This window comes from Myodes glareolus, chromosome 12, assembly GCF_982192425.1.
Source record: "Myodes glareolus chromosome 12, mMyoGla1.1, whole genome shotgun sequence".
Taxonomy (NCBI): domain Eukaryota; kingdom Metazoa; phylum Chordata; class Mammalia; order Rodentia; family Cricetidae; genus Myodes; species Myodes glareolus.
This window is the reverse complement of record NC_142037.1, coordinates 57,849,906-57,863,764: the sequence shown is the minus strand read 5'-3', so window position 1 is coordinate 57,863,764 and position 13,859 is coordinate 57,849,906. Positions and strand designations below refer to the sequence as shown.

Genomic DNA, 13,859 nt, shown 5'->3' with positions numbered 1-13,859 from the left:
ACACAAATGATTAATGTAGTATCTAATAGAGGCAGCCATATACATACAAAATAGATTTTGACACATTGTCTTGATTACATTTCATTTAGTGCTCAGAGAAAAATCTCAGACATCACAGTCAACTACTTATAGTTATGCATCAGAGACAGACACTATATGGGGCAGTTTTAATGTAATTACCGCCCCGTAAGCTCAGAGGGAGTGGCATTAATAGAAAGTATGACTTGTTGGAGAAGGTATGACCTTGTTGGAGTATATGAGTCACTGTGAATTTGAGCTTTGAAGTCTCATATATTTTCAAACCATTTCTTTTTGCCAGCAAGTCAAGATGTAGGACTCTCAGATACTTCTCTACCACCATGTTTGCTCACATTCAACCATGTTGCACTTGAAGACAAAGTACTATACTTCTGAATTGTAAACCACCAAATTATTTGTTTTTCTGTGTAACAGTTGCCAAGGTCATGGAGTCTCTTCAAATAGAACCTCTAACTAAGTGAGTTGGTATCAGGGACTATGGTATTGTTTGATAGACATGACCAAGCATTTGTTTTAAGAAATATGGACCATGGAACTGTGGATTTAAAAAGCAGTGAAATATTTATGCACTGTTAAATGGGCCAAACAAGAAGAAATGTGAATATGAGGGTTATTTGAATTGTGGGTTCCTGGATCAACTGTTTTCAGAGGAGAAGAATATTAGCATGAGAGACTGAGAAACCAGTCTTGTGATATTTTGGTGAAGAATGTTGATGACTTTTACCCTGTCCAAAGAGTCTGCCTGAGGCTAAAGTGAAGAGCTCTGGATTAATTCAGTTGGCAAAAGAATTCTCAAAACAACCAAGCAGGAAAAATACAAATATAAAATGTGGGCGAAAAGGAGTATCCGAAAGTGGAATGGAGCTAAATCCTGTGATCAAGGAGATAAGAACACTTAGAAATAAAATAAAGGGGGTGGTGATCTCAGAGCAAGACTTCACCCACCTAAGTTTCCAAGTTGTGGAAAGAAACTAAAGAAAAGTTTAGGCACAGGTGTCATGGAGCACACCTTTCATCCCAGCACTCAGAAGGCAGAAGCTAGTAGAGCTCTGAGTTTGAAGCCATCCTGGTCAAGAGAGCAAGTTCCATGAGGGCCAAGTTTAAGGAGTGAAGGAAGCCATTGAATACAGAGAGCTGGTGAAGATATAATTGATTGAGAGGCTCATGCTCCAGCCACAAAAACAAACAAAGAAACAAACAAAGAAGCAGAACTTGGCAGTTTTGGCCACATGATATTGGCTTTAGAGTCAAGGACGAAAGAAAAACATTATGGAACCTTCCTTGGTGACTAAAGAAGCCACTGAGGTCAGGCATATGTCAGAAGGGTCCATGGAGACCTGAAGAGGCCATTTCATGAAGCGGTGAAAATAAAGTCAGGATTCCTTTGGAAACCTCAAGAATTTGATATGTCAGTACCACGGGATACTCACCAAGTAAAATTGAAAGCAGGAAGTGGAACCAGGCCAAGTGAGAAAAGTAGGTTGCAATCAACAAAGATGAAAGGAACTGGAGATCCTTCTGAGGAATACTTTGGTATACGACTGGAGATGCAGAGTTTGGAGTTTGTCCAGAAGGTTTTGCTCTTGCTTTTGTCCATTATTTCCTCATTCTGTCCCCTTCTTCTGTTTTGGAATGGTACTATGCATCCACTGCCCTTATATAATATAATCATGTGATCTGCTTTTTGATTTTGATTTGCTGGGAGTAACAGTTAAGAGATTGTATGTATCTCAGAAGAAACATTAAGCTTTGAACGTTTAAACAATGTTGAAACTGACATAATTCTCTATTTATATTATTGCCTTATTACAATCTGTTCTCACATATTTTGTTTTTTTAAAAAACTCCTTGCACCCATCAAACATGTCCAGTGACTTTCTTCAGCACTTAAAATAAATTTCTAACTCCTTATTCAAGGAGAAATATTCCATTACAGTGTCGTCCTGTCATTGCCTAATAGTTCTCACTATTAAACTACTACAATGGTGTCCCAACTAGTGGGACACGAATGGAGCAGGATTCGCTCTGGAGGATAGGAATGAAAGGGGCAAGAGACACAAGAAATGGACAGCAAGTCTGTGTTCTGATCAAACTGTCAACTTTATTTTGTCTCAGGAGCATTATATAGCAAACAGGTAGGAGGGAGGGTAGGATGCTGGAATGTCAGGTAAGGAGGCATCCACTAGCTGATAGGAAGAGATAAGGAGATGGTGTAAATTTTTACAAACAAGGGAAATGCTAATTACTTCTGGAGCCTGTGATCAGCAGGTCTGCAGGGGATCTTAATTCACTAGGAGATAAGGGTTTTCCTAGGCCCGGAACTTGCCCTACAGAGGCTTCAGAAGAGCTTACTTAATTTGTGTCTAATGTTGCTTAACTATAACGAAAATACAGGTCTTTGCTCCTGGCACAATGGTGCACATTGTCCTTCTGTTCTTTGAATTATCTAATCTTACTCCTCTTTTGGACTATTATGATTTGTGATTTCTTTAGACTGATGCATGTGTGTGTGTGTGTATATATATATATATACACATTTACATATCACATAAATATATGTAACTATACCTAAATATATGTAATTCTACATATGCACATGGCCCTAAACGTTTCACATGTCTTGCCATCTCCTTATCTCAGACACAAATTAAATATTACAACTTTGTATATGTTCTTTGTCATCCATACACTATTAAGTTTTTAGCCTACTATATTGTTTTTCTCTTGTATTACCATTGTCTTATAAACTTACTTCCATTCTAAGTTGCTCTTTTCTTTGTATATAGACCAGATATTTTTTTAATGGATCAAACTCTATTTTGTTTTTAAGCCCTAACCAATTAGCATACTTTGAATAAATATTTGTTTAATGATAACACTATTCTCGGGAAAGAACAGAAGAAAGCAAATACATTCCATACATTCCGTTGCACTGACCTAGACCACTAAAATCTGTTGCCCAGGTGCTGACAGGAGGATCATGTTTGAGTATTCCTTGATATCTGGCTAGCATTGTGGTTGGGACTACTTCCAGCAGCTACAGCATCTTACAAAACCATACACATTGTGACGTTGCTACAAACATTTAAAGATTAGTCCTGTAACTGCCAGGGAAAAAGGTGTTCAACAACTCAGTGTAAATTAACTCATTGTGTTTTTCTATCATAGCTTTCTGTGGAAGCCTCCTGAGTTTGCAAAGGTTTTGCAAATTCCTTCTTCTTGTTTTGTGTTTGAGTGTCTGATGACACAGCTGCCTAGCACTGAAAAGCAGGTAATGCATAATGCAGCACATTTAGTCAATTGTTGTAAATTTACGAAGAATAGAGCAGAAAAGGGGGCTGGACTTTCCATGGAATGTAGTACAAAGGTAGTTCTAAGAACTGATAATAAAATACTGTTTGTGAAAGACGTTCTGGCAATCTTAGTGTGTTTTAAATAAAAAAAATAATTAAACATTAATGACTAATACGAACTTTCAAATATTTTAGTGATTTATCGTCTTTTATCATAGTTCGCTTTAGAAGTACACTCTTCAATGGAATTAGATCTATATGAGATCTATTGGGAGCACTGATGTCCTCCTCCACAGTCCAGTCTAATTCATAGGAGGTTTGAACTGCGGAAAATATTTTTTTAATGTAGCATATTTTAGATATGTTTTGATAACATTGCTTTTTTTCCCTTTAAACACATAATCTCAGTCACTGTTACCTTCTCAATTTTAAGTATTTTATGTATTCTTTATGTAGCCTCTTAAAATAGCTTAATGACATAGAATGATAAAATGTGAGATTGGAATAAGATATAGGTCATGATATTTTTAATGATACTTAAAGAATACCCTAGCAGCCCCAAACATCTTTAAAAATTGCCAGTCTAATAGAGAAATAAACACAAGGAGCACAATGTGAAACAGTCTTTTTTTTTTTCTTTTTAATTTCAACTAAGAAAAAAGGAAGAAAGAAACTACATTAGCTATTTACAGAAAGGCACTTCATTCTGTCTCCAGTCTTGAGTTGTATTCAGTGTGAACCAGGATGATCTCCCAGGAGAGGTTTCAGGATTATTCATTCTTTGAATAATGGCTTGTATGTGGGCTTCAAGGCACAGCAGCAGGAGAGGGAAGAAAAACATTTTCATTTCCAAAGGAATGTTCAAGACTTCCCAGGGGACACTGAGAAAAGACTTTCTTGAACTGAGGGACACCTGACAGCCACTTATGTGGCTCAGAGCATTCATGGCAAAAATTGTTCTGCCTCCTTCCTCTTCCTGGAGATTTATGCATAAGAACAACTTGGTATTCAAATAATGTAAAATCACACTTAGAGAAGAGGGAATTCATTAATGGATAATGCAGAGACTGAGCCATACAATGTCATCCGCACAAAAACGAAGAGCACTCCCTCATGGCTTGGTAAGGTTTCATTCATTCTGATCTGAATTGAGAGACTTTTGAGATTCATCCCTACTTAGAGACACTCATGCTTTTCAATAGGAGCTGCTGAAGGAATATCTTGATAAAAAAGGGGGGGGGGTGATGAGAAAAAGAAAAGAAAATACATATGTTTTGATCTGCATTAAATTCAGGGCACTGTTTTACTGCTATTCACTTCTCAAGAGTCTGACAAGTCCTCTTTTGCCAAAGGAAAGAGAGCCCAATTCAACATGAATCAACTGAATGGAGCATGTAACCACAATGTACTTGAATCAGCCTCGTAAGCAAAACCTCCCCCAGCATTTTCTCTTGCTGCTCTTTGAAAGGTTTAAACATGAACTTAACGGTGTCAGTGTATGATTCACTGCATCCTATGCTAGGGGATCTTTAAGTGGATAGAGCAAAAATTGTCCAATGGTTAAAATCTTTACTGTGCAATAAAATGATGCGAATTGAAAAGTCTATTAAACGTCTTAGCATGCTTTTCAGTATGTTATCGTATCCCAGTCACAGATAATGAATCAAATCATTTACAAAAGGATTTTTCAAAATTTTATTGTCAGGGTAATTGCTCAGAGTGTAAAGTGCTCACTGTCAATTCGTGAAGACGTGAGTTCAAATTCTATCACCCACATACTACCTCTATAAAAGGGAGGTATTATGCCACTGTGGTTGAGGCGAGAGGATCTCATGGGCTTGAGGGCCATTCGACCTAGCTGGTTGGTGAACTCCACAAACAGTGACAAACCTGTCTCCAAAAAGGGAAGGAGAGTGATATTTGAAATATCTGATAAAAAACCTCTGACATCAAAGGTACACACATGAGCACAAACATACACATTGACGGGCACATTACATATATAGTAAATAAGTAAACAAATAACACTTTAAATCACATACATCATTTTCTACTTAAAGATTTTTTTTTTCCCTAAATGAACGTACATGAGAGTTCCTTATATTGGAGTGGAGGTGGAGTGATGGAAAAGAAGACAGAAACTGTAAAGGCAGGTTAGGACAAGTCCCCAAAACTAACACTTCCATAAACAGGCTTGGTTTCCTAGCCATGAATGCTGAAAAGGAACTCAGGTTTCTTCTCTTCCACCAAAAGACCCCCAGTGTGGGGAGACTCTCACGCAAGTCTCAGGATAACACGACCTCCACAGAAACTCACGAGAGACCGTCCTTGCTGCAATCACATGAGGTTTATTGACAGGTACCAGCGCTGGGGCCAAGACTCACAACACACGCAGGGGAGGAGTTCAACCTCGAGTAGGTGGGAGAAGGGGTATTTAAGGGAAGAAACCACAAGCCTGCAATCCAAAGTGGGTAGGGAGGGCGTCATTGGAAAATTCTGAAAATACCAGTGATCATTGAAAATTGGGAAAATACCAGTGATAATCATAAGCGGGTAACTGCCTGTTTCTCAGGATTATTCTCAAGATTACAATCTAACTTTATCTTCAGCTAGTTCCTGAAACAGAGTCACTGAACTGGCTAATCCTAGATTTTTGCCTCTTATCTTCCTGCTAGAGGGGTATGGACTTATCCAGGTCTGACACCACTAGCACCCTTTCCTGGAGGCTATATGTGAGGGAGAACCCTAAACCTCCAGCCCAGATTTAAATAATCCCTTCCGGTGAACAGTTTTCACATTAGCTGTCTAGATTCTCTTAGTAAAATTGTACCCATTCTCTGATAGTAGTGTTAGCTCTTCACAGCAACAATTAAGGACCGTTACAGAAAACTTTCTCCTTCTGCTTGAGAGGATGAAGTCTCTGGCCTAGGTAGAGATGTTAACATTCCAAGCTACCCAAATTAGAAACAATCTGGTGGACCAATAACTTGGCCTAGACACCACCTCTGAGGTAGGCTGAATCATCCTTAGAAAGTTGATTTCACCTTAAGTTAGGCCAAAGAGTTTGATGGAATCATTATCCCTTTAATGAGAAAATAGACTTTATCCTTCCTAGAATTCTTAAACCATTGTAATCCCTACTGTCTTCATCAAGGCTGCCTTTTTCTTACTTTGTCTGTTTTTCCAAGTCCTAACTAAGAAGTAACTGTTTCTTTTGTCTTTCTTCCTTTGGCTGGCTAGAACCAAATGTGCCTTTTCTAGTACTTTGGGTTTCCTGATTCTTTCCCTAAAGTTCCATGTCCACCATTCTGGTGGTTTGTTCATCATGTGTCTGATGAAAGGCATGGCTTCTTTTCCTTCCCTAGGCCACTCCTCCAGGCAGCTGCAGAAACTTAAAGATATCCTGCTCTATTTTTTTTTTGAAAATCTTAATCAAATTGTTCTCTTTGAATAAAGCTTGCCTTTGCATTACTTCAGCTGATGATTACTAGTTAACATCACATATTTGTTTGCTAATTCTATATTTCCTTTTAGAATGTGGATAGTCAATTTTCCTAAACTGTCAAGGACTCATAGATGCATTCTGTTGTTTGTTGTTAAATGTTAAAAGGTTTTTTGAATTAATTATTTTATTTATTTATTTTACCCATGTAAGTTTGTTCTATGAGCTACGCCCTGCATTCCTAGGGAGAAATTCTATATAAATAATGTAGACATGAAAGTATCACGGGTATTTCAGGACAGAATGTGCCAAACCCAGTTCAGATTCTGAGATAGTTAATCCTATGCTAGAAAATTAGCATAAGAAGACACAGAGAAGCTGTGAGGAATTCAGGGGAAAACAAACTATTCCACAGTGAGCTAGCTGCACACTGGAGAAGCTGCAGAAGGGATAAAGGGCAAGGACTGCCCAGAGTGAAAATAACAGTGCCAAACAGAAGGAAAGATCAAGTTTGCCACTAATTAGGTCTTCAGGTAAAATAATGATAATAATAAAAGAGCTCTAAAATAGATTAATTGGAGAGGCAGTTTTTAATGGGGAAATGTAAGTTCAACTTTGGACACACTGAGGTTTCGTGACTTGCCAAACAGAACAACGGAGTATGATTAAATGACAAAATGACAATATACACAGGATACATTTTTTTATTTAACCTAAAAAAATGAATATAATTGAAATTATGAAAGTCATTATGACAACATAAAAATATTAATGTTAAGGCAGGAAATGCAACTCAAGGGTACAGTAACTGCTTAGCCAGTGCCAGAGGCTCTGGACACAATTCCCACCACACATAAAAACTGATCTTATCTAGTAATTTAATGAAGAAAAAAAAGAAGTCACCTTAAAGACAGATTCCTAGAAGCTAAGCAAATATGAACCAAATGAAAGGAAATCAACTGAAAGTTGAGTTTAGGAGTAGAACCCAAAGACAGATGCCCCCGAAAGTGTCCTTGCCACTTCTCCCTAAGAAAGTGCTTTACAGACAGATTATCTGGCATGGTGAGCTGATCACAAGAGAATGTTAAAACTTAAAATAGATTTAAAACAGTAATGCTGAGTGGAAATAAATTAGGCCATTAGAAAGAGCCATGTTTTATCTTTAGGAGTCGAAACACAGGAGGGGAGGCAGGATCTGAAGGAAGGCTTCAGAGGAATTAGTCAGGAAAGGGAATTTAGAGGACTTTGGGAAGAGCCATGTTGAGCGCAAGTCTCTGATTCTGGAAAAAAAGAAACTGTTCAGCTTTCAGCATAGTGACATGCACTCTTTCCGGAGAAGCAGCAGCAGATTTGAACAACATAAAATCACCCAATTAAGATCCCAGAGAAAGGTATGTTTTCTCTAGTGTCTCTGTTTCAGCTTGGAGTAGACTAGTTTTGGATAAGTCTTGAGAAAATGTAATGAGAGAAAGTAGATTCAAGTGAACACAGGAAAGCCAGGACAAGATGTAATGTATGAATAATGTATATATAATATACAATGTATATATAATATATATAATATATAATACATATAATGTATAAATAATGAATAATGTAATGTATATTAGTAGGTCTGGGCAGAATAAGGGATGGGGCAGAAAAGACTGGAATGTGTTTGAAAATTAATAAAAAAAATGTTGTATTAGGAGAATGGAAAGCTCTCTTCTGAAAGTTAACTCTAAATAAAATTTGGAGAAAAGTAGTGATGGGGTTGCATGGAAGAATTTGGGATATATGCGAATGGCTGATCTACTTTTTTACTTTTATTGAATTTCCTATCAGTTGATCTAAGCAAAATTGCGGGGGGCCATCCTGTCCCGCAGGAATGAACGCCACCAAAAACGAGAATTCCTTCTCTGGTCACATCTTTATTTGGAGCATTTCCTTGAGGAAAATTGGGGGAAGGGAAGATAGAGCAGGGACGAGAGAAAGCTTAGAGAGAGGAAGTAGGGTCCCGAGGCATCTGCTTTTAAACGGTGGAGCAGCTTGAACGCTGTCCTGATTGGTTAATGCCATTCTGCTGGTCTGAGCATGTGCAGGCAAGGGTGCAGGCAGGGTTGTTCAGCCCCACGTGGCTACCTCCAAACTGCAGGACCACCTGTGCCTCCAGGTGGCTCCCAACATCTCCCCCTAATTATTGTCTTTAAGAGCAATAAGGCAAAACTATTTTCCAATCTGGTCCCCACCTAGACGCAGCATGCCAAGGATATCTCTGCTCCCACCCATCCCCAAGGAGGGAGAAAGGCAGAATAGAGTCAGTCAGAAAATTGTTAAGAGATAAGAGGTTGCACAGGGTGTTGCTCAAGTCGATGGTGTGAAACAGCTGCTCTTGGCACCGCCCAGAAGGTCATCTCTGCTGCCTCCGCACGAATCTTCCACAGCAGGACACTCAGCATCCACTGGGTCTTCTTCTTTATCTCTCTGGTCGGTCTCGCTGGCATCCAGATGTATGTCAGCATTCCTAGAAAAACATAAACAAAACTCTCCTCCCAAATAAACATTTAAGAGTATTAAAAACTCTCAGTGTAAAAATTCAGCACAATCAGTACTGGAAGTAGGCTGGTTTTGAACTTAGAGATTTGCAGGTCTCTGTTTCAAAAAGCAAATCTTGTTTGCCTGTACCAGCAAAATTTTGAATTAAAAATTAAGTGTAAAGAATGCAAGAGAAATCCTTTCTCTGGGGGAAGCTGTCACTGGTAGTGTAGTCCCCCTCTTATGTCTAAAAACCAAAGCAGTTGTCACTGGGAATTGAACCCATGACCTTTGGAAGAGCAGGCAATGCCCTTAACCGCTGAGCCATCTCTCCAGCTCCCCTATTCAGATGGAAAAACCTCTAGGTAACATTGTTTATCTCACCAGGTGCCTCAGGCAAAAGGTCCGCCTTTCTTTGTTACCTAGGATACGGTAACCAGGTAAACATGCCTTTATTATGATAATCACGACCAGTTCTTTAAGGGAGAATGGGCGTAGCATCGATCTGGCTACTTCCTGCTGACGAAGGGACGTTGTTTGGGGGGATAAATGTTTTTATCTGACTGAATTTTTGGCGACAAATGTTTTTATCTGACTAAATTCTTGGCGACCTTGGCTGAGGGCGGCGGCAGCAGCGGACAGCGGCGGCTGCCACAGCTCCGCCTCTGAAGCCCATAATGGCGCGCTCCGCATGGCCCAAAGGCATGGCTCCGCCCCGGGCCGTGCGCGGGCTCGCCGTTTCACCTCAGGCAATGAACTCGCACCGCCGGCTGTGAGCCTTTTCCAAGCTCCGGCGAGGGGGGGCATCCGCCCACCCGTGGAGGGGCTTCTCCTGCCCGGTCCGCCCGCGCGCAGAGCCCCGTTCTCTGGGAACTCACCTCCCCGCTCGCCCATGTTGCTATGGAAACACAGTTTTTCCGCAGAGCCGATTCAGCTCCTCTCTGCTTTCTATGGCGCCGCTGCTCACCACGCAGCTTCCGCCTCAGTCAGGCGAGTCCGCTCAGGTGCTGAAAAAGTCCTCCAAAAACCATAGCCCCGCCAGAAGGCCGGGACATATAGCCTCTGATGACACATGGACTTTAGCCCGCCCGTCGCCATGGTGACCTGGCTGTTCGTAGGCCTCCAGCAAACTCCCCGCCAGCAACTGGTTGCGTCTCCCTCCTGAGTAGCTGGGATCACAGGTGTGCACCACCGTGCCTGGCCCACTTCCGTGTTTCTAATCAGGCATTACCGCTCAAAGGCGGGCCGGCTGCCGCCAGCACTCTCAGCACGATCAAGCAGCTTGTCTTTCTCAGTCAAAAATTAAAGTTTTTTGTACGTGAGAGCCAGAGACTGAGCTCTCTTAACAAAATTAGGCGAAAATCACCTCCAAAAGCTCTGTGGCTCTTTAAGAACAGGGAAGGCAGTGATCAAGTTCGCCTCCCTACGAGACTGTTGCCTCCAAGTCTCTTATCAGCGAGTACGCAGGTGGACGGAGAGGGAGCGGAAGCCGCGGTCTCCCGTACCCCATCGTCCTCAAAGTCCCGCCTTAGTTACCTCGCCTTTTTTTCTGCTGTTTACATCCCTCCTGCACTGAACTTAAGGGATTTTTCTTCCCCGTTGCTTTCTGTACCTTCTTTCAGATACCTTAACTTTGATTTTTTTTTTCTTTTCTATTTTAGGCCTATCCTTTGAAATTCTTTTTTACATTTCTTTTCCTCCCCTTTCTGGGGATTCACAGACGTCACTCACCGCTCCATGTTCTCAGAGTTCTGAAATTCAAGGCTCTCTGTGCTGGTGTCTGATCTTGGCTTTTTCTCCCGGGCTTTCTCAGGGTCCCCCGGCGTAGTTGTCAGGGTCCCTCAGCGTCCGGGGTTTCGAGCACCAGTTGCGGGGGGCCATCCTGTCCCGCAGGAATGAACGCCACCAAAAACGAGAATTCCTTCTCTGGTCACATCTTTATTTGGAGCATTTCCTTGAGGAAAATTGGGGGAAGGGAAGATAGAGCAGGGACGAGAGAAAGCTTAGAGAGAGGAAGTAGGGTCCCGAGGCATCTGCTTTTAAACGGTGGAGCAGCTTGAACGCTGTCCTGATTGGTTAATGCCATTCTGCTGGTCTGAGCATGTGCAGGCAAGGGTGCAGGCAGGGTTGTTCAGCCCCACGTGGCTACCTCCAAACTGCAGGACCACCTGTGCCTCCAGGTGGCTCCCAACACAAAATTAGTTGATTGATTCCTGTGATAACCTAAAACGTGTGAAAATGAAAAAAAAATGAAGTGGGAAAGTCATAGGTGAGAGAATTTCGGGAATAGAATCAGAAACAAAGGTAAAGCAACCAGACTGTGGGAGAACACAGTTTTCCCATGGCTGTGAAAAAAATCCTCTTGTGTGGTAATTTAAGAAACAGCAGCAGTGAATGCTGTGTTCAGCTCATTGAGTCCTTGTCTGTGCTGTCCAGGATCTCATCCCAGGGAACCATGCCAACCAAAGGGACCAACATTTCTACCTCAACCTAACCAAATAATTCCCCAATGGTAAATCCAGAGGCCTATTTCCAAGAGGCTTCTGGATTCCATCAGTTTGACAATCACTATTAGCCATCACAAAGTAATAATTCTAAAGTTGCCAGCCAATGGTGGTGCACACTTTTAATCCCAGCACTCGGGAGGCAGAGGCAGGCGGTTCTCTATGAGTTTGAGGCCAGCCTGGTCTACAAGAGCTAGTTTCAGGACAGGCACCAAAGCTACAGTGAAACCCTGTCTCGAAAAACCAATGAATGAATGAATGAATGAATGAATAATTATAAAGTTGTTGTCAAGGAAGCTAAGCAAGAGACCTTTTACAAACTTCTCTTTTAAACTGGGCCATGGTGGCTCTTATCTTTACTCCCAGCAGACAGAGACCAGTAGATCAGCAGATCTCCTTCTGAGTTTGAGGTAAGCCTGGTCTCCAGAGTGAGTTCCAGGACAGCCAGGGTTGCATAAAGAAACCCTGTCTCAAAAAAAAAAAAACAAAAAAACAAAAAAAACCCAAAAAAAACCAAAAAAAAACCCAAAAAAAACCCCAATAAACAAAGAAACAAAAAGTCTTTTTTTTTCCCCTGTGGCAAAACTCAGTTTTCTGACGACTGAGTGAGAAAAATGTGCATGAAAGCATAATACATAAAATTTAACAAAGAAAAAGAGCAAAATTAATTTAAAATAAGGAAAACTCAATAAATATGAATAATATTTTGCTCCACTGTGAACACACCACATATTCAGGAATCAATGCACTCATCACAACATTCTGTGCTTCCTCAGTCAACTAGTGATGAAGCGTGTATGTGTGTGTGTGCCCGGGTGTTTTCACATATGTTTAGACCTCTGCCCAGAAGCTATGTTGCCTCATTTAATATCAATAGAAGCATCTCTCCAAGGCCAAAAGTGTCCCTCCAAGGTCAAAAGAAATAGAAGTCGTGAGAAGAAATGATGGAAGCAAAAGACTGAGTCGGTAGCTATTAATGTTAAAACAATTTTTTTTAAAAAAAAATGTTATTACACATATTTAAGGTAAAGCCAGAGAATTTGTTGAGCCTCTCCTTTATTTCACACATAATCTGTATTGACTGTAGTTTAGGGCTTGACACACTAAAGCTCATGGCAGAAATCTGGCCGCTTATTTATAAATAGTGTTTGTATAACACATCAATGTTTATCCATTCATACATTTTCTCTAGTTGCCTTTGTAAAACTATATTTAGATACTCACAAAAGAATTATTAGGCTCACAAAATCAAAAATATTTAATATTTTGTAAACCAAGAAAAATATAAGTCTTGAGATGTGTCAAAATTTAAGAAATGAGAATGAATTTACAGTTACTTTAGAGACAGAATTAAATTTTCAAATCAATTAGCTCCTTCTTTCTTGTTTCTTTTCTTCCAAATGGAATGCTAGGCTCATTTCCAGATTCTAAATTGCTAATTGCAAGCAAGAGAAAAGAAGAGTTTGTAGTTAACAAGTTTATATTTTTGCTGAAAAATAAAAATTTTCGTAAACATAACATGTAAACCCAGAATTAATGCTCAACTCTAATTCAAATGTAGGGATAAATGACTGGCTGGTCACAGGAAGGTGAGGCTCTGAAAGACCTGGCCAGGACACGAGACGAACGTGAAGAAATTTCAGTATGCTGCTACTCATTCTAGGCAGACACTAGCTAGAACAAAGGCTTTAATGCTAAAACAAACTTGGCAGATTCACGAAACAGAAAGTAGGTCTGTTGCCTGGAATTAAAGGACAAGTGGGAGAGAGACTTTAGAAGAGTTTAGTCAGCTAGATTAAAGTCAACTCGTGTAGCAATTTGTAAATCAGAAAAGCAGCCTGAATTTTATTTCAATTAAAATGGAAGGTTGCTGAATTATTTAAAGAAAGTAAGTGAAGTGGTCTGACTCCATTGGAAAGGATTCACACTGGCTGCATAGTGGAGAGGTGGCAGATGAGGGGGATCCTAAGTTCCAGATAACTCCTGGAATTTCTAAGACCAGAACTGAGTGTTCCGTATACTCGGCATAAAGTAATATTAATGGAGAAATTTAAACTTAATCCAGGA

General features: G+C 40.4%; 1 pseudogene; it reads right to left on the bottom strand.

Annotated features, from left to right (window-relative positions):
- Positions 1-10,025: 10,025 nt before the first annotated feature.
- On the bottom strand, positions 10,026-10,215 carry LOC148120270 (Nuclear RNase P; annotated as a pseudogene).
- Between the last annotated feature and the right edge of the window lie 3,644 nt (positions 10,216-13,859).